This window comes from Xenopus laevis, chromosome 3L (assembly GCF_017654675.1).
Source record: "Xenopus laevis strain J_2021 chromosome 3L, Xenopus_laevis_v10.1, whole genome shotgun sequence".
Classification (NCBI taxonomy): Eukaryota; Metazoa; Chordata; class Amphibia; order Anura; family Pipidae; genus Xenopus; species Xenopus laevis.
This window is the reverse complement of record NC_054375.1, coordinates 15,177,425-15,202,229: the sequence shown is the minus strand read 5'-3', so window position 1 is coordinate 15,202,229 and position 24,805 is coordinate 15,177,425. Positions and strand designations below refer to the sequence as shown.

Sequence of the window (24,805 nt, the reverse complement as noted above, 5' to 3'; positions counted from 1 at the left end):
GCTGAAGAACTATGCAGACATTCAGGAAAACACCAACAGGAGGGAGCATGCCTTTCTATCCTTTTTATTTCTTCGGTTTCTCCGTCTCTCTGGTTTATTCTGTGTTCACAAGCAGTTACAAAGAATAAACTGCATATCTTTATTTTTATAGAACGAAAGAACCATGCATGTCCCATTCAAGAAGCAGAAGATGGAGAGAAACAGAGGAGAGGAGGATGCGTGAGTTATGTCTCATTTTGTCATTTTACTCTATCCTATTTCACTGCCTCCTCTTACTTTGTGGTTTTTCTTTTCTAGCTCTCCAACTTTCTCTCTGGTCTTGCCCCTTTGTCTCTGTCTGTGTTAAAACAATCTGCTTAAATATTTGTACATTGTTTTTAAAGAACTGAAGAACCTCAGATGTTCCAGCCACAAATCAGAAGAAGTCCAGAAACACACCAACAGAAGGAAGCGTAAGTCATATCTCTCCACTGCCATCTTACCCCTTTCTATTTTTCTCTTTTTCTCTGTTTTAAACTTCCAGTTATGTGGCTTTTCTACTTTCTCTATGTCTCTAATTTACTTCTTCAACTATGCTGCTTGTATCACTCTGTAACACATAAAACTGTCCGCTTAAATGTATGTTCTTTGTTTTTAAAGGAAATAATAACTTCACACATCCTGTTCATGCCAAAACGTGTTGATCGAGGCAGGCCTTTCAAGAGAAGATTTGTTCGGTGTAATTGCAAAGGAAATATTCCCAATAAGAATAAATTGTGATCCTCCAGAAAAAATATAGGAATCTTTCTCCAGAGCATTGGTTATACCTGTCTGACCGATGGCGAAAAACTCGAAATACAATGCGATGGAACTATGTCGCCGGTAAGATTTTTATGTATTTACAAATGAAACTTATACACAAACTGTTTACACATGGACGGGCAATAACAAGGAGATTTATTAATTTAACATTTCTCTTCCTTTAATAAATAGAGCATTTCCAGAATTGGGAACACAATGAGACACAAATCAAGAGGTTTTTACAGATGATGCAGTGGAACGTGAACTTGCCAAGGATACCCGAGATTCAGAAGAAAATAGCTTCATTACATTAAAGGACATCTAAGCCATTGGGTCAACTGCAAAAGCAGTTATTTTCCATTTGTACTCTGATGTAACTTTTACCTCCTACATCTTTCTCACTCTCTTGTAATATATGATATAATGAAAGGAATTGGAGATCCAGACGACCATCAATTCTGCTGGAAAAAGATATGTACATTTATTATCTATGCTTCCTCTGACCTAACTTCCATTTCCCCTGCTCTCTCTCAGTTCATCTATCATCTAACACATTACTTGCTACATATACTTAGGATAGAAGAAAGATGGAAAGGAAGCACATATTGGAGATCAATTCAGGTGGAAGAAGATAAGTACATGTATTCTCTTCCTACTGTCTCCAACCCTCTCTTTTTTTTTATGTCTCACTCTCCCATGTCAGCAAAATTGTAATATGCTTTATACATGTAAGGTTTGAAAAAGGAAGTAGTCGGCACTGGAGAGGTGAAGAGAATGACAGATGTTTTAGATTTCCCACAGTGTTCCTGAAGCCATCATAATGACATCTAAACCAACAGGATCTTTAAAGAAAAGAGAAACCATTAAGGATAATTGTCAGTTTAATAGTCCAAAAACTTTCTCCACTTTATTTCTCAACATTTAGTTTTCCTACCAAATTTCTGTTCTTCCTTTAATGTAACTTCCACTTCTCATGTTCTTAATTCATCTCTCTGTCCCTCTCTCCCCACTGTTGAACGTTTGGTCAGCAGAAATGTAAGAGATGTTATTTTGTTAACTTTTCAAGAAATAAGCAAAGACAGTAGTGAAGAGGCTGAAAGTATGGACGAATTTTGCTTATAAATGATTGACAATGACAACACGTTAAAGACTCAGTTTGGACCAGGGAAAACATCTGATCGTCACAAGTGGGGACAATGGTGAAGAGACTGAAAACATGGACTAATTCTGATTGTAAATAATTGACAATGACAACACGTTAAGGACTCATTTTGTCCAGGGAAAACATCCGATCGCCATAAGTGGGGTCAGGGAGGATTTTTTTTTCTCCCAGCATAAATTAAAACTGGCTGGGTTTTTGGCTTCGTCTCCCTCTGGACCAGGGAATAAAATATTAACTTGTCCTTAAAGTTTGTTAATAAATGATTGTTTTATTATGCAATTCTTTTGTCTTGTGTCAATTGAAATTACATTAATACAACTGTTTTGTTCCTTAATACCAGCATCTTATCTTTAATTCATCAGCTCAGTTAAAACTACCTGCATGCTTCCTTCATGCCTTCCAAACATCAGTGGGGATCTGGGTTAGGTGAGCTACTACAGAAGTTCACCAGGCTTACCACATATGTATACCATCCATAGCATACCTGTAGAGTTTTGGGTACAGGGATCATTGGGTGCATTGTTTTGGGGTACAGAGTTTTAATTATAATTCCTGGTGAAATCATGGTTACACCTCTGGAAGTTGTCTGTGAGACTGAAAAGACACATTGACCATTATAAAGTAGAGTATGACACGCGTGAACAACAACATAACACAATAGGAGGTCAGAAAGCTGAAATGACAAGTAGAGATAATGGTTTAGCTTGAATATGTGTATACACATGTTCAATGTGTTTCTCATCCCATCATTTTTCTGCTTGCAGCATAAGATGTTACAGAAAAGCATTCACTGCTAGGGGCACGCCAGTACATCACCATCAGCAGGTTCTTCATTTATAAGATGAGCACGGATGAGCCTCTCACGCACTCCTCTTCCATCTGGTTGGTTCTCCCTCGTCTCCCAACATACCTCTCAGGCTCTAGGTCATCATCAATGTCTGCTGGTAATCCATGCTGCCTTGCCACATTATGCAGCATGGCACAGAGCGGAGACACGCTTCCTCCGCCCGCCTGCTAGGGCACCGGATGAAGCGGCTGCAGCAACTCAGTCATCCTGACAGTTCTGATTGACACTGTGTGCTGCTGTAGTCTGGAGCTGTAGCCCATAGCTGGAGGGAGATGCGCTCATAAAGGTCTGGGTTCTGGGCAGCTGGCTGTACTGCAGGACGCTCATGCTGTTACGGTGCATGTCCACTGTGGGCTACTTACTGGGGCAGGAGCAGTGAGTCCGGTGGGCGCAGCATGTAGGGAAAGTCTTCTGTGGCCGCCTTCTGTGGAAGATAATGGGGAGCTCGCCGACATTGCCTTCTGCACGCTGTCAGAAGAATATGGGAGAAGAAATTGAGTGCTGCACAATGGATTGTCGTCACCCTATCGCCTTTTCTGTAGAGGACAGGAAGTGGAGTTACTGTAAGTTATTTTTCAAAAAAAGCTTCACTATTTTAAAGTTTAATTTATCTTGGTGTTTTTATTTCATTCCAAACTAACACTTTTTGTTTACATTTTTTTGATGGTACTGTTCCTTTAACTTTAACATGTTCCCCAAACTCTCTTAACTTAAACATACATTATTTATTATGAAGACTAAGACTGATAGCAGGATAGCAATTTTTAAATTTTGACCAATCTCGTCACATGGACACCTTCTGTCAGGCGGGCACAAAGCCGGGAGAGGGGACCTAACCCTCAACCTTGTCCCTGAGGCTGTGGAGCCTAGCAACCACACAGACACTCCTGATCCTTTATCATAATGGGACAAGCCACTGTGAGACTACCTAGTAGTATGATTGTCAATTTACTTGGCGGTGCAAAAGACACGGGGAGACTTTCAACAAGGAAAATTACTCACCCGATGAACTGAAGCACCCCACTTTCTGGTACAAATACTGTAGAGGCAAGGTCCTTGACCACCCTTCACCTGCCATACCCTTGGAGCCCCTCATTTAGGATCTAGAGATCTCCAGGAGACAAGTAATAAACCACACAAGATATGATGCAGAACCTGTCTGATTTATTATTATGTGAAGCTAGTTTTTATACCCTTTTGTACGCCCCTGGAACAGCGTATAAGGAGAGACAAACAGCATATAGCAAAAGAACAGGAATAGAGCATGTGTTACATTACATTAGGAGAGACACAGTTACAGAAATAACTCAAGTGCAACAGATGTGGTTACATATAGGGATGGGCGAATTTTTTCGCCTCGTTTCGCCGAAAAAATGACGCCCATAGACTCGTATGGCAGCGTGCGTCAAAAAAAAAGACGTGCGTCAAAACAGTTTCGCCGCGCGACAACATTTTTTTGACGCCCATAGACTTTCATGGGCGTCTGCGACATTTCGCCGGCGGCGAATTTTTGGCGAAGCGAAACGGGTCAAATTCGCCCATCCCTGGTTACATACATTCCAGTAAAGCATGTAACGGTATGCAGCTTTTAATAATATTGTGCAGTAGGCATAACCTGAAGTATCTCTTAGCCTTACAATAGCAGTTACAAGCAATTAACCATGTAATCTAAGGATTTATTGGTGAAAGCATAAGAACCATAGATTTAAGCATATTCCTACAAGTAAGTTATGTTTCAGTCTGGGTTTTTTCCCCCAAACAAACTTAGAAATTGTTAATTTCACAGAGGTGAAAAAAGACTGGGGTACCCTTATAGGAACAACTTGGAGGAAATACAGTAATTTAGGCATCAATGTCATTTTGACAGCTTCTATCCTCCCGAACGATGAGAGTTGTGCTTTCTCCCAGTTTCTGAAAGGATTCTAAGAGGGGTAAGTAATTGTTTAGGTATAATTTAGTGAGGTCAGCCCTTATTTTAACTCCAAATATTTGATTGTAGGGTTTGCCCATTTGAACGAGAAGTTTTTTGGATTTTGGTGGCTTTATTATACGGAATGTTTATATTTAGAATCTCCAATTTAGAATAATTCACCTTAAAGTTTGAGAACTCTCCAGTGAATCAGTGAAATTATTTTTGGGAGCGAGATAACAGGGTTGGTGATGCACAGTAAGAGGTCATCTGCAAATGTGATGCATTAATTTTTTTTACCCTTTACTGTAAGTCCTGATATGTCTGGATCATTTCTTATATGAGAAAGTAGAACTTCCATTATTAGAATAAAAAGAATCGGCAATAGTTGGTATCCCTGACAACTACCATTGTAAATTTGTACTTTGGGTGAAAGTATTCCATTGACTCTGATTCTCGCCGTAGGTTCATCGTAAAGGGCCATTATTCTCTGTATTAGATTGGGACCAAAGCCTATTAAAGTTTTTCAAGAAAGGGCCACGACACTCTATAAAAAGCTTTTTCGGCATCGGTGGTAAGTATAATGGAAGGTATCTTTAGTTGTTTAGCATATTCAATTAATGAAATAAGTTTAGATGTATTATCTTTCCCTTCTCTTTTTGGTACAAACCCTGCTTGGTCGCTAAGTACGTTTTTATTCTATTGCTTAATATCTTTGCATACAGTTTCATGTCTATGTTAATTAGGGAAAGAGGTCTGTAGCTCGGGCAGAGCTTGGGATCCTACTCGGGGTTGGGTATGATCGTTATGTGAGCTTCTTGGTCTTGTGGGTAATATTTGCTGCCATTTGCTATCTCATTAAAATATTCTAATATCAATGGGGTTATCTCTTTCTTAAATACTTTGTAAAATAAAGCTGTGTAGCCATCTGGACCAGGGCTCTTCCCCGGAGGTAAAGAGTCAATACAGTCAGCTATTTCCTTCAAAGTAAAGGGGGCCTTAAGTTCCTTACTAATTTCCGAGGGCAACTTGTTTATACCTGATTCTGAGATGAAAGCTTACATTTTATCTAATGTAGGCTTATTGAGGGCTTTTGAATGCAATTTATACAATGTCTGATAATATTTCTGGAATGTTTCTGCTGTGCCTTTGTGTCAGATACTTACCAAGTCTTCAGGGAGATGTGGCTCTTCGGCACAATGCGTTCCAACGATGCATTCCAGTGACGTCACAACGTGTACACCGTGATGCTGGCGCAGGAGATTCGCTGGACGCAGCGTATTGACAAACCCTCTTCCTGTGGATATTTCCATCAACATGATGCCGTCTGCTCAAACCACTGAGTCTAGTGAAGCAGTTACCATATATACTCGAGTATAAGCCGAGTTTTGCAGCACCCAAAATGTGCTGGAAAAGTCTACCTCGGCTTATAAGTCAAGTCAATGGGCTTCCGCCTATAGTTAGCTGCCTGCTGCCTGCTGCCTGCTGCCTGCTGCCTGCTGCCAGTACCTTTGTTTGGATTCGAGGCTGCTGAGGACCCTGCTATGCATTCCCGCTGGCGATTGGCTGCACTGCACCTGCACTAAAAATTCTATGTTGACGGCAGGAAGCAGATAGTAATGCTGTCCACACATGCACATTCTATTACGCGAGGCTATTACGATGGAGCGCAATCTGGACTGGTATTTTCCGTGTCTGCACCCCCTCAGGACCGCACCACAGGGGTGATCCTAAAGGGCTCCCACTGTTGCTGCTGGGCAGACGAGTTTGGTACCTGCCTGGAGCTGAACAGATCCAGGAGCTACAAATCTGCTCCTGACTCCTAGCGTCTGGTAAGTGTGACTTGTAAAGGTTTTGTTATCCTGGCGCATTTTCACGTACTTGCTGCTTTCTCGTGTCCCACTCGGGTGGTGCGGGGCTTGGGGTGACAGAAAAGAGGGGCAGGCTGGAGCACTGCTAGAAAAGTGGTGCGCCAGCAGCTGTGTGTTAAGGAGCACTAAAGGGGAAGCACTGACCTTGTGCACCTAGGTTCCTCTGTCACACACCAGCACAGTGTGCCCGCTCACACTCCTGTCCATAGGAGGCTGGCACTCTCACTTGCACAGGCAGTCCAAAGCCCAGTCCATAGCAGCAGCAGCAGCGCCCTCACTTACACCAGAACCCTTAGGGGTGGGATAGTGAAGGAGAGGGAGGAAGCCAACAGAATACCGGGAAACGCTAGTGTGGCTAGTATGGTGCAGCACTGGTCTGACCCTTGCTGTATGTTTGTATGTATGTGTATGTAATGTATGTATATGTATGTGTATGTAATGTATGTATGTATATATCTATGTATGTAATATATGTATACCTTTACAACAGCAAGTGTGGGCAGCACAGAGCTGTGACTGCAGCCTCTTCAGATCAGTAAGTAAGAGGCAAGTTCTTCCCTAGCAAGGTGCATGCAGGAGCGTGTGTTCTGCTGAAGATGTCCTAAAATGTATTTCTCCCCACTAGGCTTATGCTCGAGTCAATAAGTTTTACAAGTTTTTGTAGGTAAAATTAGGTACCTCGGCTTATACTCGGGTCGGCTTATACTCGAGTATATACAGTATTGTGTCATCTGTGCTGACCGTCATATCTGCCGACTACACTTCAGTATTTTCCTGCAGTTGACGCTAAGGTGATTGCCGCACTAGTTCCTGTGACGTCCTCCCTACTCTTAGCTACTTCTGCAATTAATCCTGTGTCTTCCTATACCTCTACAGACACAAGACCTGCTCCTCCACAGACCAGCGCATCCTGCCAGGAATCTCAGGCTCCCATACTACACCTTCACTGATCTCTCTCTGTTCCCAGTTGAGGGTGTATTGGTAAGTCTGACAGTATGTCGGAGCCCTATCAACAGGAACCACTGGAGGAAGCTAGTATCTTAGAGACTTTGTTCCAGCAAATGGCTGCTTTGATGCTTGCTGTCCAAGATTTGCAAGGCAGCTATCAAAGCATTCAAGCCCGTTTAACTGATCTCCTTGCTGATGACGCTGATTCCTCGTCTGCATCCTCTTCTGGACATCTTAAACCAAAGATTCATTTACCAGAGAAATTTGCCGGGGATCACAAGCAGTTTTTATCTTTTTGGAACAGCTGTAGGTTACTGTTCTCTATGAAGCCCAAGACTTATGCTGGTGAAAAAGTGGGAACTGTTATTTTATTTCTTTAAGGCGAACCTCAAACTTGGGCTTACCGCCTTTTGGAATTTAATAGTCCCCTTCTGAAGGATGTTGAGACTTTTTTTGCAGCCATGGCATCCTTATATGATGACCCGCAGTGCCCAGAAACTGCAGAAGGTGCTTTACACTCTCTCACGCAAGGGAAACGCCCTGTGGAAGATTATGCTGCAGAATTTCGGAGGTGGGCTGTTGATACAAGCTGGAATGAGTCCACTCTCAGACATCATTACCGAGTTGGGCTATCAAATCAGCTAAAGGATGAATTGGCCAGAGTGGGAGTTCCTATTCCTTTGGACGAGCTTATTCAGCTTACCTTCCAGATTGACAGATGGTTATGAGAAAGGCGTACGGAGAGATCTTCAGTTCCAGTCTCTTGGGTGGTCCCTAGAGTGCCCATTCCGTGTGCCTCATCCGTTCCTACCACTGAACCTGAGCCAATGCAACTTGGTCTAACTCGTCCTGGCCTGAGTCCTGAGGAAAGACTGGAGGAGGCGCTTAAATCTTTGTCTTTATTGCAGTGCTGCTGGTCACCTCCTGCGGAGATGTCCTCTCCGCCCTGATGGTAATCCTACTTCCTGTGGGGCTGGGTTGGGAATACGATTGCAGTTAAAAAATGCCCATATCTCTCTTTTGCTCTCATTATAATGGGGAAGAATACGGGTGCAAGTGACAGCAATCATTGACTCTGGGGCCAGTAGTTGTTTCATTGACTCTACTTTTGCTCGAATCCATAGCATTCCCTTATGCCTGAAGTTACAACCAATGTTGATTACAATGGCGGATGGTTCACCTTTGAGTTCTGGACCTGTTTCAATCGAGACTGAACTTTTAAATGATTCAATAAACAAGTCTCATCATGAAATTATACGTTTCGATGTGGTTCCTTCACCTCTTTTTCCAATTATTATTGGGTTACCGTGGTTAAAGGTCCATAATCCATTTATTGACTGGGTTTCAGGGAAGTTATCCTTGTCTTCATCGTTTTGTCTTAGGAATTGTGTGCAAAGAGAGTCGCCTGCCCTTCGTCAAGCCCTGGTTTGCATTTCTGAAAGGAATCAAGATTTGTTATCCTCTGTTCCAACCATTTACAATGAGCTTCTTGATTGACTTGCAGACAATCTTCCACCACACAGGGCATACGACTGTCCTATTGACTTGCTTCCTGGCTCGCCTATTCCATTTAGTCGTATTTTTCCTCTTTCTGAACCCGAACTGAAGGTTCTACAAGATTACATTGATGAGAACCTTAGGAAAGGCTTTATTAGATCCTCCACGTCTCCAGCAGGAGCAGGAATTTTCTTTGTGGAAAAGAAGGATCATTCATTGCTACCTTGTATCGATTACCGTGAATAAGGTGACAATCAAGAACAGGTACCCTCTTCCTTTAATTCATGAACTTTTTCAGAGACTGCGTTCAGCAACCATTTTTTCTAAGCTTGATCTGAAAGGAGCTTATAATTTGATTAGAGTAAGAGAGGGCGACGGATGGAAGACTGCCTTTCACACACGATACGGGCACTATGAGTACCTCGTCATGCCATTTGGTTTGTGTAACGCACCAGCAACTTTTCAACATTTTATTAATGACATTTTTCGGGACATTCTTGATAACTTTTTTGTGGCATATTTAGACAACAAATTGGTCTATTCAACATCTCTCGAAGAACACCGTAGACACATGCGGGAGGTGTTTTCTCGTTTACACTTGCATAGTTTAGTAGTCAAAACGGAGAAATGTGAATTCGAAAAAGATCAAATCAAATTCTTGGGGTTTGTCATTTCTACTAATGGCATCGTTATGGATGCAAAGAAAGTTTTGGCTATCCTGGACTGGCCAACTCCCAATGATCGTAAGGCGGTTCAAAGGTTCATTGGGTTCTCCAATTTTTACCGTAAATTAATACATAATTTTTCTGGCATCATTAAACCACTTACGGATCTCACTAAACAAAAAGTCAAGTTTCAATGGTCCATTTCAGCTCAGTTAGCTTTTGATCAACTGAAAAAAGCTTTTACCACGGCCCCTGTTCTCACTCATCCGGAACCATCTCTGCCCTTTATCCTTGAGGTTGACGCTTCTGAAGTTGCTTTCGGAGCTGTCCTTTCTCAGCGTTCTGTTCCTCCAGGCTTAATACATCCAGTGGCATTCTTTTCCAGGAAATTATCTGGGTCGGAACGGAACTATGATGTTGCGGACAGAGAGTTGTTATCTATTAAATGGGCTCTAGAAGAGTGGAGGCACCTTTTGGAAGGTGCTGCACATCCAATTCTGGTTCTTACTGACCATAAGAATTTAGAATATCTGCGCTCTGCCAAAAGACTCAGACCCAGACAGGCTCGTTGGGCACTTTTTTTTCACGTTTTCAGCTTCACATAACTTATCGGCCTGGTTCTAAGAATGTCAAGGCCGATGCTTTATCTCGGATGTTTTCTTTGGATCCTTTTCGGTCTTCTGGAGCAGATCCTGTTCTTCAACCAAATTTTTTTTACTTCTTCAACCCTCCTTTCTTCAAAATGTGAAAGAACTCTGTACTCCGGAATCTATTCCTAGTAACCCTGTGTTAAGAGCTCAAGAGGGCCTTTATTACTTCAGGAATAGACTTTTTGTTCCCTCAAATCTCAGGTTGGAGGCTTTGGGGTATGCTCATGATGTTCCACTTGCAGGACATTCAGGGTTTGGAAAGACTCAATTTGGCTCGTCATAATTTTTTGTGGCCTACATTAGGAGGGGATTGTGTGAAGTTCGTTCGCTTTTGTAAAATTTGTACCAGATGCAAAGGAGCCACTTCTAAACCTTCAGGTCTCCTTCATCCATTACTAGTACCAGATCGTCCCTGGGGCTCCATTTCAATGGATTTTATTACGGATCTTCTTTGTTCTGAAGGATTCTCTACTATTTTTGTTGTAGTGGAAAGGCTCATGAAGATGTCCCACTTTATTCCTCTTTGTGGCATTCCTTCGGCCCCTGGACTGGCTAAGATATTCATTAAGGAGATTGTTTGTCTGCATGGTCTTCCGGAAAACATTGTCTCAGATAGAGGAGTACAGATGGAAAAGGATGAATCAAACATTAGAACAATACTTGAGGTGTTTTTTGTCTTTTCTACAAGACAATTGGGCCTCTCTTCTTCCAATGGCGGAATTTGCTTACAATAACTCTGTTCATTCTTGCACTAAACAGACTCCTTTTTTTGTCAATCTTGGGTTTCACTAAACAATGATTCCAGGTATTCCTCAGATGGTGTTGGTTCCTTTAGCTCAAGAGAGACTTGAGTTTTTGACATCAAACATCGTAACTTTGCGTCAGAATTTACGGAAGGCCCAATTGAACTTCAAGTACTTTTCTGATAAGAAGAGAGCTCCTGATCCAGAGTTTAAAGTTGGTGACAAGGTTTGGCTTTCAACTGTTAATTTAAAGGGGTTGTTCACCTTTGTAACAAATTGACAAATCTAACAGTTCACATGAATAGAACAAACTTTTCCATAGAAATAGTTAACAGAAAAAGTACAGTTCAAGAGATATTCACCTCAGAAGTGTCCCTGTACTAATCCTTCAGTTCCACACAGACCCTGTGCTGGGAGGGGGTCACTGACCCCCAAAAACACTACAGTGTTCACTTCCTCTTCCTTATATGACATCACACATTGTACTGGCAGCTAACTTAACTCCTATTGGCTATGTCTGCTGTCAATCTGCCACTGCTTCCTGTGCTAGGCTGTGCTGGGAAATTAGAGCAGTATTCAGGTACTGAAGAGAAACTGTTACAGGTTTGTGAGAGGGAGGGGGAATGTGGGCTGTGTGCAGCAGAGACTTCAACTGTGCAGATGGGGGGGTGAGGTGCTTGGGACCTGGAGTTTTACTAGAAAATCATATAAACATGAAATAACCCCAATAGGCTGGTTTTGCTCCCAATAAGGATTAATTATATCTTAGTTTGGATCAAGTACAAGCTACTGTTTTATTATTACAGAGAAAAAAGGAATCATTTTAAAAAATAATTAATTATTGGATTATAATGGATACTATGGGAGATGACACTTGTATGTTCCAGAAATATATTATTTGGGGGGGGTCCATGTATTATTTTGTGTATTTACCTCATAAAAAATCATTATTCAGCAGCTGACATGACTTCCGGGACTATTTGTATGAGCTTGAGGCTTTAAAAATGAGTTGAATTTTTGTGCATAAAGTAAAATATTTTTCTGGTATAGATCCCTATATCATGAAAAATATAACTTTTTCATTTTTTGGTATTTAGAGCTGTAAATCTTGTTCGATAAGTGGAACACTTAAACACTTAAAAAAGGTATAGTTTTCCTAGGTAAATTACCACCCCCCAAGAGAGCGCACAAAATGTTCAAAAAACCTATCTGCCCTCAACACTGCTCTGCCTGTCACTTAGGGCTGCCACCTCACCCCTTTAAAACCAAACACATATGAAATCCACAGCCTGCATGGCTAATTAGCAATTCATTTAGATGCATGATAGATGGCTGCACAGAAATCAGTTCAGTCTGCAGCATCTAAGTGAGTTGATAATTAGCCATGCAGGCTGTGGATTTCATATGTGTTTGGTTTTAAAAGGGTGAGGTGGCAACCCTACTGTCCCTGCTAGATGTGTAAGTTACATACGTTTCTAAGCAAGTCAGTGCTGGTTTTGTTGCAATTTTGTACAATTATGCTTAATGCCAAAGGTATTAAAAGATAAAAATATAGAAAAACCAGTATTTATTCCCAGAAAAGGTTGCACCCCTTTGGCTCTCCATTCAGTTATAGCCTAGTTCAGAAGGAGAGTGCCAGAATTGGGAGAACAATGTTGCTCCTTCCTTTTCTGCGGTATTTGTCTGCATGGCTGTGTGATTGTTTGTTGCAAGGCAGATTTGTTTTTGTGCTGCATCTGTTAACCTCTGCCATTACAATTGAGTAATCACCCAATGACCATTCAAATTATGTGACTGATTACAGTTCACAAGCACCCAATAAATTATTAGGAGGAGGGCAGTATCAACATCCAATAGGAAACAAGTAAGGGCAAAGCCTGGGCATGATGATGTCATCATATAGGAAGTTCTTGGTGTGTCTGGTGTGTAGGCCACTCCCATCACTTCAGAAAACTGGTCAGAGAGACAGGAGAAGGACTGAGTTAATAGGTATAAAAATGAGCTTTTACAATGGCATTTTTACTTTTTGTTATGGAAAATGATTTTGAGAGCATTGTTAGTGGTTTCATAAGATTTGTACATTGAAGGTGAACAACCACTTTAAGACTTAATTGTCCTATGAAGAAATTGGCGCAATGTTTTATTGGACCCTTTAAGATCCTACGGAAGATCAATTCTGTTGCTTTTAAGCTTCTACTTCCAAAATCCTTATGGGTTCATCCAGTTTTTCAAACGGCACTTCTGAAACCAGTGGTCTCGAATCAGTTTGTGGGTTGGAGGTCTCTAGTTCCTGATCCCATTATTGTCTCCGATCATGAGGAATATGAGGTGGAATCAATTCTGGATTCTAGGATCAGGAACAAGAAGCTTCAATATCTTATCAAGTGGAAAGGGTATGGTCCTGAAGAAAACTCCTGGGAACCTACTGTTAATGTTCATGCTACTGATCTTTTGAAGAGTTTTCATCAGAAGTATCCAAACAAGCCTTCTCAGGTAAACATCCAGAGGCCGTTCCTAAGGGGGGGGCAATGTCAGATACTTACCAAGTCTTCAGGGAGATGCGGCTCTTCGGCGCGATGCGTTCCAATGATGCGTTCCAGTGAGGTCACAACGTGTGTGCTGTGACGCTGGCGCAGGAGATTCGCTGGACACAGCGTATTGACGCAGTTTCTCCCAGTGCTCGGACATCATTTTCCTAGCTGAATTGAGTAAGTTACTCTGATTTTTTATGAACTTGGTTTCGACCCTGTTTCTGCATGTTTGACTACGCTCCTGCTTAACCCTTGGAACCTTGCTTGATATCTGAACTCCTGTTGCCAAACCTGCTTGCCTTTGACTACGCTTCTGTTTTAACCCTTTGAACCCTGCTTGATATTTGATCTCCTGCTGCCAACTCTGCTTTCCTTTTGACTATGCTGCTGTATTAACCCTTGGAACCCTGCTTGTACTTGTTCTCCTGGTGCCGAACTTTTGTCTGTTATCGATTACGCCTTCTTGCCTTGACTCCTGTTTAATGTCTGAACTTTGATCACCACTGCCGACCCAGTTTTGTTCTACTCGACTATGCTCCAGCTTTCACCCTGGGAACACTCTTCCTGTGGATATTTCCATCAACGTGATGCCGTCTGCTCAATCAGTGAGTCTAGTGAAGCAGTTATTGTGTCATCTGTGCTGACCGTCATATCTGCCAACTACACTTCAGTATTTTCCTGCAGTTGACGCTAAGGTGATTGCCACACTAGTTCCTGTGGCATCCTCCCTACTCTTAGCTACTCCTGCAATTAAACCTGCATCTTCCTATACCTCTACAGACACAAGACCTGCTCCTCCACAGACCGGCGCATCCTGCCAGGAATCTCAGGCTCCCATACTACACCTTCACTGATCTCCCTCTGTTCCCAGTTGAGGGTGTATTGGTAGAGGAGCTGTAAGGGTCATCTTCCTCATCATCCGTGGTCCCTTCCGGTTCGGTAAGTCTGACACTTTGGTGTTGTGGCGTGTTACACTTTTCTCATCCTTGATCGACATAATCTGTTTGTGGTTGTCATTTTTTAAGTTTCCTAGAGAAAAACTTATTACACTTATCTCCTAGCTCATATGATCTTTGTTTCATCCTCATATAGGCTTTTTGTTGTAATCTTTTACTTTCCGGAGTTAGCAATGTTTTTTGAGCTATATTCTCTTAATGAGATTGTTCCAGTTTGGCTCTCTTAATAAGATAACTATTTATTTTTCTTTATCTTTCTTTAGGTGACTCCCCATGGATATTAATCTGCCTCGGAGAACACATTTTAAAGTTTTGCATAGTTTTGCATAGATGAGGTTTCTACAGTATTGTTATCATGAAGTATTGACTCTATCCACAACTGTGGTGTTAGGGTCTCCAAAGAGTATAAAGGTTACTCACCACATAAGGGAAGTGACCGAGGTGCACGACCCTGAGCCCTCAGCATGGGGGGCGGAATAATACCAAGAAAACCAATATGTAGCAGGCACGCAATAAGGCAAACTTCCACCAGGCAGATAGTTCAGAGTGAAGAAAGTTTATTGTGTCCACAGCCTGACGTGTTTCATGTTACAAACACTTAATCATAGGCTAAACTCCTAGTGCCATGCCTCAAATATTTAAACAAAAGTGAACCAATCAGATCATCACATCAATTATCTACCCACCCAATCCAAGAAACTTTACTCATATGCATCAATTAGAACTCCATTATAATGATTTAAATAAAGGTCGAAGTAGAGGTCAAAGGGTACAGGCCTTAGTAATTATTCGGTGGCCATCTTTGTACTCCCCTAACTGAATGGACCCAAGGTCCGTTTAAAGTTACAGTGCCAAATATAAATACACAAATGCATAAAAGACATAAAAGCAATAACAGACTATAAACCCTGACATTATGCAGGGATATATGTAGACCATGAATATTATAAATATATATAATGTGGAAAATATTATCAAATGGCTACGAAAAATGTCTATCCACAACTGTATTTGTTTTTTCTCTGGTCTGTGTGTATGATGAGTGCATTTTATCCCCATGTAAACTCCGCCCTTAATGTGCCAGGAATTGAGAATTTAGTAAGTACCGGAGAGTGATCTGATAGGACAGTACTCCCTATTTCTGCATTTGTAAATAACTGTAACCAATGTTGTGAGAAAAATATATAGTCTATTCTCAAATAAACTGAATGATCTTTTGAAAAGTGTGGGAAGTCCTTCTTTGTTGGGTTTAGGACTTTCCAGATATAAACTACTTGCAACCCTGCGAGCAATTTTTTGATTTCTTTCAAACCCTTATATGAAATAGTATTGTTTTAGAGGAAGAGTCAATTAAAGGATTCAAAGTTAGGTTAAAGTCTCCCCCTAGGATTATAAGGCCCTCTCTAAAATTGTTCAAAATATTCAAGAATTGTTTCAAATATGCAACCTGGCCAGTATTTGGTACATATACGTTTGCAACCATATAGCGTTGATCTGCTAATTTAACCTTTATTATTAAATAATGGCCTTCTTTATCAGTAAAAGAGTCAACATATGTAAATGGGAGATCTTTATGTATCATGGTAATAACCCCGGTAGCTTTCTTCCTTGGGTTGTTACTACAGTATATTTGAGGATATTGTCTTAGGTTTAAAACTGGGACTTCTTTAAAGTGAGATTCCTGCAACATTACAATCTTAGCCTTATGTTTTATGCATTGGTGGAAGATTTGAGACCTTTTGGTTGGTCCGTTGATACCGTTTACATTTAAAGAATAAATCAATCCTTCAATGTTCTTTGTATTAGCCATATTCTTGCAATGGAGTTGGAAAGAATAACCGTATTTGTTGTACAATTAGGGGACGATTCACTAACTTAGAGTGAAGGATTCGAAGGTAAAAAACTTTGAATTCGTTTTTTTTTGGGCTACTTCGACCATCGAATGGGCTACTTCAACCTTCGACTATGACTTCGAATCGAAGGCTTCGAACTAAAAATCGTTCGACTATTTGACCATTCTATAATCGAAGTACTGTCTCTTTAAAAAAAAACTTCGACCCCCTAGTTCGCCATCTAAAAGCTACACAGTCTGCACGGAGCTATGTGCTCATGCAACCATCCATCACCGCGCCAGGCCATGCCCCCCTAAAACCCGTATCTTCTAATATCAAGTATTGTGGCTAAAGTTTATGCAATCTCAGTCTAAAGGTTCATTTAAGATTTATAATACAGTTCCTCTGTCTAAACCCTGTATCTTCAAATATCAGTCATTGTGGCTAACATTTGTGGACTCAGTCTAAAGGTTAATTTCAATTTAAGATTTCTTGTATAATACCTCAGTCTAAAACCTGTATCTTCTAATATCAAGCATTGTGACTAAAGTTTATGGACTCTTAGGGGCACATTTACTAAGCTCAAGTGAAGGATTAGAATATAAAAAACTTTGAATTTTGAAGTATGTTTTTGGGTACTTTGGCCATCGAATAGGCTACTACGACCTTCGACTTCAATTTGAATGATTTGAATAATAAATCGGTCGACTATTCGACCATTCGATAGTTGAAGTACTGTCTCTTTAAAAAAAAACTTCGACTACATACTTCGGTAGTTTAAACCTACCGAGGTACAATGTTAGCCTATGGGGACCTTCCCCATGACTTTGCTAAGGTTTTTTTGATCGAAGAAAAATTGTTCAATTAGATCGATCAATTAAAATCGTTTGATTCCAAGGATTTTATCATTCGATCGAATGATTTTTACTTTGATAGATCGATCAAACTATTTGCGCTAAATCCTTCAAATTCGATATTCAAATTCAAAGGATTTAACTTCGAAGGTCGAATTTGAGGGTTAATTAACCCTTGATATTCAACCCTTGATGAATGTGCCCCTTAGTCTAAAGGTTAATTTTAATTTAAGTTTTCTAATACAGTTCCTCATGGTAAAAACGTGTATCTTCTAATATCAAGCGTTGTGGCTAAAGTTTGTAGACTGTCTAGAGGTATTTCATTTGTTTCCTTATAGAATTCCTTATGTCCTCTTCTAATATCAGGAATTGTGACTAACAATTGTGGACTCAGTCAAAACGTTCTTTTTAATTTGGACTATATATTACTTGCAAAAAGCATAAAACAGAATAGTGGATTCTATATATTTCTTGCAATGTTTAAAAAAACATTTTCAATAAACATGGAAATAGCAAAATAACTGCTGATGTTGGTGGATGAGGCTTGTTAAAAAGTGGATGTGACCAACAATTGTGGGCATGGTCTAATTATTTTTGCACCATGCTGCGCTTGACACATATACCATCCCTCTACTTTTTGGAACACAATTAAAGCACTGCTATTGGTTGCAATAATGTATCCATTACACAAGAGAAACTTTCATTTAAACCATCAATGCCCAAAATAATGGGTCTACCTATAATGGGCTCAAGACCCTTGTGACAATATGTGAAAAAGTGGTATTCTAGAGGTGCCTGCCACTATATCATCATGTTAATCTTTTTAAAAAAACTTTTTCACCCAGACCAAAATCAAACTATGTTTTAAAATGGATTTATATTCTCCTGTGGGGTCACATTGTAGAGGTTCATTTGTTTCACAATCGTCTAATTGTCTAGAACATTCTCTGAAATAATCTATTCTAACCTATTCATCACTACAACAGATCCACCCTTATCTATGATGTATTTATTCTTTTTAGGTTCTCTTAATGCAACAAATTATTTTTACTATTATTTCTTCTTGTTTTGATTTTGTTTTTTTGTGACTTGTATTTTATTGAAAAGATACAAGTTGGTTTACAATAAAATAATCATTCAAGAATTACAGAATAAGACTTCCTTTTGACATCACCTTACAATAAACAGTAAGTAGGTTACAGTGCTAGTCTCCTCAGGTTTTATATAAATCCAAACCTCACTTTACTGTCTAAGATCGATAACAAAAAGTCACAATACAACACAGTTACTGTAGATGAGATGAGTACAAATCCCATTTCCTTTTCTTCTGTGACTGTATATCTCATATTCAATCAGATCTTACAGGTATTATTAGTAAGTAACACAACTTAACTCTATAAAAATAAAGAAAAATAACTGGTGCTATCTAACATAGGGACCAGAAAGGTTCACCCAAGGATGAAGAATTATTAAGCAATATAAATATTCAATTCAATTGTCTAGATCTAATAATTCCCAGGGTGTCCAGATGTCTAGGAAGTGTTGAGTTTTGTTATGTATTATAGCTATTCCTGATTCAAAAACTTTATTAGAATTAACCTGTCTTTATTTTGGTTAAGGAAGGTGGATCTGGTGATTTCCACTTTGCAGCTATTGAGAGGCGTGTATCTGTAAGAGTTTGATTTACTAATGCATGAGCTGATTTGTTTATTTTTGGGATTGGTTTACCTAACAGAAAAGTGCATTGATCCAGTGGAATTGGGATCCGTAGTAATGCACTCAGCAATTCTGATATATCAACCCATACTCGATGTATATTTGGACAATCCCAAAATATATGTGGCAAGTGCCAGTTTCTCCACAGTTCCTCCAACATAATGGTGAGTGATTGTGAAATAGAGAGTGTAGTTTAGTAGGGGTGTGATACCAGAACATAAGAATCTTATAAATATGTTCCTTCTGCCTTATACATGTAACCATTTTTTCTGGTTCTCCCATATAGAGATCCATTCTTGATCAGTCAGAGGATGGGATAGATATAAGTCCCATTTAGTCATGTACAGATGCCTAGGAGGTGGCTGCTGCTTAGGCTCAGAAAGTAACTGGTATAATTTAGAAATAAGACCTCTCTGTGGAAGGCCTGGTTTGGCCAATAATTCAAATGGTGCAGGTGGAGTCAATTTTGCCCTAAAGGGCTAAAGGGCTTAACAAAATGTTAATATTCAAATAATTTTAGAGAAGCTTGAGATGTCTTTTGCTTTAAGTCAATAAATGAAACAATTTCTTTGATCCAAGAGTCTAGTAGGTCACCTCAATCTGTTAATAAAACTTCCGGGTTGAAATCCAGGGTTATTAAGGAATAGCGTATTGAGTGGTTTAATTGAACTTAAATTGTGTGTTTTTTTAAGAGTATACCATATGGAGAGTGTATGTTGGGTTGATGGTAGTAAACTGGCGGTATCTCTTAAGGAATGGGGCTTCAGCCATACCCAGTAGTTCAAATGACCATAAGCAGACATATCATTCTCTATAAGACCCCATTTAGTAGTGGGCTGCCAGCCAGACCACGCCAGTACTTGTCTGAGGTGGGCAGCTTCATAGTACCTTCTGAAGGAAGGGACACCCAGTCCTCCCTGCCTCAGTGGTAGAGTTAAAACTTTCTTAGTGATTCTATGTCTACAGTTGGACCAAATAAAATCATGACACATTGTTTAGATTTCTTTAAGAACCTTAAAAGGTACTGGTATTGGCAGAGTCTTGAAAAGATATAAAAACTTTGGCAAAATAGACATCTTTATTGCTGAACCTCTACCAAACCAGGAGATGGAATGTTTTACCCCATGTAGTACCATACTCTTTACCTTTTGTTTCATAGGGATATAATTACATTTATATAAATCTGAGTACGTTGAACTTATTTTCATCCCCAAGTATGATATCAATTTTTTTTGCCACCTGTATTGAAAGGAGCTCTGGAGTTGTTGCATCAGAGGTTGTGAGATGTGCAGAGGGAGAGCCTCCGTTTTGCTAAGATTCTTTTTGTAGTTAGATAGCTTGCATAAGTATTAAGGACTTTATGCAGATTTAGGAGGGAAACGAATGGTTTGGTTACTGTTAGTAAAACATCATCCGCAAAAAGTGAGATCTTATACGTTGCAGTATGCATTGTGACCCCGAAGATATCAAGTGAGTTTCTAATTATAGCTGCTAAGGGCTCAATACTTAATGCATAAAGGAGAGGGGATAATGGGCAGCCTTGTCTGCTCCCATTCTTAATATGAATATACTTAGACATTTGGCCTGGTAGTTTCAACCTAGTCATTGGTTTGCTATATAAACTCTGCAGTGCCTCCAAGTATGGGTCCGAAAAATTCAAATGTTTTAGCAGGGAGAACAGATACAGCCAGCTTAGGTGATCAAAGGCATTCTCTGCATCAAGGCTCAAGAGAACTGCTGGTGTTTTGTTTCTGTTTAATATCTCAATCAGATCTATTGTCCGCCTTGCATTATCTCCAGCCTGTCTCCCATGAATAAAGCCAACCTGATCTCCATTTATCATCTTAGAGAGAATGGGTGCTAATCTGTTTGCTAAAATTTTGGAAAACAGTTTGAGGTCTGAGTTCAATAATGCAATTGGTCTATAATTGGCGCACTGAATAGGGTCTTTCCCTTCTTTAGGTATAAGGGTGAGAAAGGAACCTAAAAAAGTAGGTGAATTCAAAGATCCATCATGAAATTAATTAAACCGTTTCACCAGATAAGGGGTGAGAATGTGCGAATATATCTCATAATATTTATATGGAAACCTGTCCGGTCCTGGAGCTTTGCCATTAGGCATATAAATTTTTTTAAAGTGAATACTAATCCCTCTGATGTAATAGGCTCATTCAATTTTGAAACATCTTCCTGGGATAACTTAGGTAGGTTTGCTTGCGTAAAAAAAATCGGCCAATAAGTCCCGCTGCTCTGCGACACTAGTGGTAGGGATATTGTACAATTGGGTATAGTACTTATTAAAGGTGTCTCCTATCTATTCTTGGTTGTAAATTGAATTTCCTGATGGAGTGTTTATCGCTGTTATTCTAGATTGATTCCTTTGTTCCTTAAGTTTTCTTACAAAGAGCATATGCTGCTTATCCCTTTGCTCATAATACTTTTGTTTAGTCCACAGGATAGCTTTCTCTGTAGCTGCATGTTTGAGTGTTGAAAGCTGTTTTCTAGCCTCTAATAATTGAACTAAATGGTACTCTGATCTATTTCTATAGTATTGTGATTCAAGGTCAGAGATTTGAGTACTAAGTGCGTCATACCTCAAACGCATATGTCGTTTCTTATTACTAGTTATTGCTATTATTTGTCCCCTAATGGTTGCCTTATGGGCTTCCCATGATGTTAAAAGAGATTGAACAAATCCATCATTTAGTTTAAAGTACTCTTTCAAAGCTTGTTCGATGTGCTGGAAAGTTTCAGGATCGGGTAATATTGTTTCGTTAAGACGCCAATGAGGTTCTCTAGGGGGAAGTTTGGCCAAATCTAAATTTAAAGTTATAGGGGAATGGTCAGACCATGTAATTGGAAGTATTTCACTAGTGTAAGATAAATGAGGACATGGTTGCGATATAAAGAAATAATCGATGAGAGTATTTATCTTATGGACCGTTGTATAAAATGTGTATTGAGAGTCCCTCGGGGGGTTAATTCTCCAACTGTCATAAAAGTCAAATTGCATTACTAGCATCCTGAAATCCTTTGAGAGTCTATGTGCTGGTCTGTCCATAGAGGGATGAGTATGATCCCTTATCTGTGAAAATGCTAACTTGAAATCACCTCCAATGACCTGATATGAACCACTAAAGGACAATCTTTGTGAATAAGTATTGCTATGCCAGCAGACTTGGAAGAGCTATTAGCGTAATATGCCACTGGATAAAATCTAGATTGCAATTTAGATGGTTTATCTTTCTGGAAGTGCGTTTCCTAAATAAATGCAATGTCTGCATTCAAGGCTCTAATTTCTTTAAGGACTAAATTCCGTTTGGAGATGATTTTTAACCCTTTAGCATTAATGGAAATTATTTGAACCATACTGTAGTTGGGCCGTAGTCCATTTAGCTACCCAAGCTGTAGAGTCCCTGAGTATAGTTTCTAATATCAAGTAATCGCAACCAGATGCCCTGAGAGCCACATAAAAATCTAGGCATGAGTAAAATAAAGTAAGATAATTACAGCCGAACCTTGCAGCATTCCCATCGTATGATTTATGTACATATATATTTTCCAGTAGCATTATTTTCAAAATTAAATAAGCTAAGTATATTAACAAAACACAAAAACTTTAAGTAACCTTTGAAAGTGTTTGAGGGAGTGTTGACTTAAAACCCTCATGTTTAAGAAAAACAATACTATTGTAAGTTTCTATAGTATATATCAACATTAATAATAATATATCATAATATTAATAATATACCTCAACCCACTTACTATTCATTACCACAATGAATCCACACCAATGAGCGTATAGTAAAGTGATATATTGTAAAATAAATCAATTGATTATTATACATAAATGATTACACTTAGACTAAACAATAATTACAATATTTACAGTTAAAAATTACACAAGTCTACATTGTTGTTACCAAAAAGTTAGGGGAATAGAGTTCAGCCTTCTCCTCTGGTCTTCATTCCTCACATGTTGTCTTGTCCCACGCTCTCCAGCTCTCTATCTGCCTCCTCTCAGCTGCCCAGCTCCTTTCACATTTGTCCAGTGTTCTTTTATGCTGGGTTCTCACCTGCCCCCACAGAAACCCTCCCAACTGCCTAGATGCTGTGATAAACCCCCAACTTGCCTGCATCCTGTTGAGCAAGTTTTCTCGCATACAAGTTTTATGGTCCCCACAGCAGTCATAGGCCTTAGTAGTCACACCTTTGTTATGATAATCAGGGCTGCATGTAAGTTCCCTGAACAACAGCTTTCATATTAAATAACTGTCACGGCCGGCACCCAATACCAGAACAGGTGCCAGGTGCCCTGGTCTCGGCTCGGCTTCACCAGTAGTGTGACCACCGTTGGGCTTTGGGCAGAGCCCTCCGCTTACTTGGATGCCACCTGGACTTAACGAGGGGTACAAGGCAAGATGTTCTGGCTAGTAGAGGGGCATCGCAGGTAGCAGAGTCTTTTGGGCCGAGGGTCATGGTACAAAACAGGAAACAGAATCGTAATCAGTACAGGCGGGGTCGGGGCAGGCGGAAGTCAATCGTAATTAGGCAAGCCAAGGTCAAAAACAGGTAATCAATCAGACAGGAGGGTTCAGCAGAAAGATAGTCGATATTCAGGCAAGGGTCGGATATAGAAGTCAGGATAATCGTAAAGCCAGGCAGGGGTCAGAATCAGAAATCAGAATCGCAAACAAAGCACCAGGAACAAGATCCTATCACAAGCAAGGTCTCACAGCCCTAATGAGATTTTTATACAATTCAAATTTGGCTCCTTTGCGCGCTGGCGTCATCACGTCAGCGTGCCTGCGACTTTAACTGACGTGGAGGGGCGCACTCGCATCCTAGGCATCCAAGATGATGCCGGACACGGAGCAGCATGGCGGGCGTCCCCGCCAATGGCGCGGCGGGCATCCCCGCTGCACCACTGGACCACCAGGGTAAGTGATATTCACTACATTACCCCCCATCTAGGACCCCCAGGTCTCCCAGGAAATTTTTGATTAAACTGTCTCCTGAGACGGTCAGCCCTGATGTCACTAACTGAGACCCAAGAGTTCTCCTCAGGGCCATAGCCCTTCCATTTAACTAGATACTGGAGCTTACCACGCACAAGGCGAGAATCGAGGAGCTCTTGGATCTCAAATTCTGACTGACCTTCAACCAACACTGGGAGAGGAACTGGTAGCTGACAGACCTGTGAAGCTGGTTTTAGGAGAGAGACGTGAAAAGAGTTAGAAATCTTAAAATTGACTGGTAATTTAAGATGAACAGAGGAAGGATTAATTATTTCTGAGATGAGATATGGACCAATAAACTTGGGACCCAACTTGAGAGAGTGGACCTTGAGTTTGATGTTTTTAGTAGACAACCAAACAGAGTCACCAACCTTATACTTTTGTGCCTCCCTACGGGATCTATCAGCTGCCTTTTTCTGAGCGTCTGTAGCTGTGGAAAGAGAGTCATGCACCTGAGACCAAATTTTCGCAAACTGTTGGACAGAAGAATTAACAGAGGGTACGGGAGACAAAGAACCGGAAAATGAAAATGCTTTGGGATGTAAACCGTGGACAATAAAGAAAGGTGATTCCCCAGTGGAGGAATGAGTAGCATTATTGTAGGCAAATTCTGCCCAGGGTAACAGTTCAGCCCATGAGGACTGGTTGTCAGATACATAACACCTCAGATACTGTTCAAGGGATTGATTAACCCTTTCAGTTTGACCATTGGTTTGGGAGTGATAAGCGGTAGAAAATGACAACTCAATCCCAACCAAAGAGCAGAAGGCTCGCCAAAACTTTGATGAAAATTGAACCCCTCTGTCAGAAACAATATTGACCGGAA

At 40.3% G+C, this 24,805-nt stretch overlaps 1 long non-coding RNA gene across 1 annotated transcript; it reads right to left on the bottom strand.

Annotated features, from left to right (window-relative positions):
• Positions 1–855: 855 nt before the first annotated feature.
• On the bottom strand, positions 856–23,121 carry LOC121401384. Its single transcript, XR_005966193.1, has 2 exons — positions 22,885–23,121; positions 856–3,325 (listed from the first exon to the last, which is right to left on the bottom strand). It is a non-coding gene; the product is annotated as an uncharacterized LOC121401384 (long non-coding RNA).
• Positions 23,122–24,805: the final 1,684 nt, after the last annotated feature.